The sequence below is a fragment of the Sciurus carolinensis genome, unplaced genomic scaffold, assembly GCF_902686445.1.
Source record: "Sciurus carolinensis unplaced genomic scaffold, mSciCar1.2, whole genome shotgun sequence".
Taxonomy (NCBI): domain Eukaryota; kingdom Metazoa; phylum Chordata; class Mammalia; order Rodentia; family Sciuridae; genus Sciurus; species Sciurus carolinensis.
The window spans coordinates 748,926-751,530 of record NW_025920121.1 but is presented as its reverse complement, the minus strand read 5'-3'; positions in this window follow the sequence as shown (position 1 = coordinate 751,530).

Sequence of the window (2,605 nt, the reverse complement as noted above, 5' to 3'; positions counted from 1 at the left end):
AACTCATCTACTTTTATATTCAAAAACACTATTTACACATAGAACGGTGAATAATTCAGCATTTTATTTTACTACATATTAGGGTAAACTAAGAAAGAAACAGAGGACAGAGGTAAAAATGGGGAGAATAAGAGAGCAAACCTGTACTCACAGAGTCAAAGGGGCCCAGGATCTAAGCCCAACCCTGACTCCTCCCAGGGAGCCTGGTGGAATGTTCTGGTCACTGGGCATGACCAGGGAAATGGTGTACCTGAACACCCTGTGTTCATTCTTATGTTCTACAGAGCCATGAGGAGAAATAAGAGCTGGGGACAGGTCCACTGGAGGAGCAAGGCCAAGAGAGCAGTGGGGAAGCTCAGCTCATCTGTCTTTTCCCTTTTCTTCCAAATGATTCCTGCATGCTCAGTCTTTTCTATAAGCCTCAGATTATGAAAAGCAACGTTAGATTTCAAAAAATCAAATTACCTCAAATTTGTTCATTAATTTGTAGCAAGTAGAAAGTCTTACAAAAATCTCAGGTAAAGTATATTTTCACTAATTAATATTAGGTACAAGGGAATCAAGATAGACATTTCGTTTTGCTTTAATTAAAAATTTTGAAAGTGGCCCATTTGATAAACTAGGAGTAAATTACTCCTCTAAAGTTCATTGTAATTAGTGTCGATATTGGATTGAGTATTTGGCTCCAAGGACTACCGCCAAAGTCCATCTTTGCCTTGCTTCAAACTTAGAATGGCTAAAGCAATCCCTGCAAGAAGACAGAAGTGAAATTTGATTGAGACTCATATGAGCAGGAATCTATACTTTGTAAACTAACCTTGTTGAAACAGGTATTTTAGAGAATTGTGAATCCCTATTTTAGACAAAGAGGATTATAGGTTAATAATTGACCAATGTGCTCTTTCAAATTCTGTTCCTTTGGGTCCTCTTACAGTTTCAGATTAATTTGGCCAAATACCAACCTTATCGTTTCCCTACTTTTACTAAATATTTGTTGCTGAATAAACTTTCAGATTTAGGAATGGAAAAGACTTTGAGAGCGGGAAAAGAGGGTTGAGGTAGGATGGACTTCATGGCACTGCTTTGCTTAATGGCAGTTTGCAGATTTTATTCCTGTTGCCAAAGTCTAAATGGGAGCCGTCTAACACTTATCATTGTGTATATGTGTATGTATGTGTGTGTGTGTGTGTGTGTGTGTATACTCACATCACCATACTGCAAAAGGCAGAGTTGCTAAAACTGTATATAGCAAAAAAAGTTGTTAATTAAAAATTTTACTGAATTCTATTCAAGGTGCTGATACCTTAATTTCTACATTCATTTGTTATTAAAAATTTCTGCCTTGATAATGCTCTTGGAATCTACAAGCACATATGCTGGGTATGGTTCCAGTTATCAAATAGTCATATCTTGAAAAATAAAATGTGCTGATGAAAATGCAGTTATGCTCTTATTTTGGTTCTTAAAAAACTGGAAATTGGGAATAAACAAAAGTAGGCTGCACATTTATCTATTCATGTTCTATTCTAGCAAAAGCACCTGTTCTCCTAATTTACCTTCCCTAAACTGCAGGGCAGCAAGCTGCATTTTTAATATCAGTGTTGCATAAAGTATCCATAAAGTCTAAAATCCAGTAACCACTCAAGGTTCATGAAAAGAAAGGAATTTCAGAAAAGAATATTCAGTTCTACTGAATCTGTCTCTGTAATAAGACATCTATTTCCATACTAGTGGTGATGTAAACCTGTGGCTAATTATATTTTCATTCCTTCTAAGGATAGGTACACTAGTATGTGAGAAGCACTTAAAATCCCCAAGAAAAAGGAACAGAAGTAAATAAAAGACGTGCACAATTTATATCAATGCCTTTGTGGCTGTTACTATTATTGTCTTATTCCCATGGGTATTGAAGGGCAGAGTTTAAATATTGATAAAGCACCAAATGAGCATCCTGTGTGCTAGAATTAGTTATAGAATGATAACTGTCTCCTTCTTTGTACATCATTACTAAGGTTGTCACTGTGAACTCTAAACTTTATTATTCTGTTAGCTGTCTGTTTAAAAAGACTTCTGAATTTTTCCTACTGTGCAAACAAACATGCACACAAATACAACACTGAACAGGCACTGAAAGGGAAATTTAAAAGGCAGAGTTCTTGTTTTGGTTCTTATGTGTGTGTGTATATGTCTGTTTAGGTTTGGGGACTTTGTTTATTTTTTGGTTTGGGATTTTGTGAATAACCAGGTGCACATTGAATAATGATCTTAAAATAAGATCATTCTTTTGGGCCTTCATTGGGTATGATATGGGCATTTTTGGTGGTTGAACTGCAGTCATTATTTTCTTGTCATAAAAAATCAAGGATCACTCCCTCATTTGTGAGAATATATAAAAATGAAGAGAGATGTGAAGGACTGTTGTGGAAGGCTCCTTATGGACCATGTGCACCTCTTCTGCATGCGTTGTTTCCAACATGACCTTGGGAGTTAGTTTTAAGACTCTTAAATAAAGGATAAGAATGTCTTAGATCAAGTGCCTCACTTTCTGATGCCCCATCCAACTGCTGACACAGGCAACAATTCAGTACAACCGGTGGACTGTCTG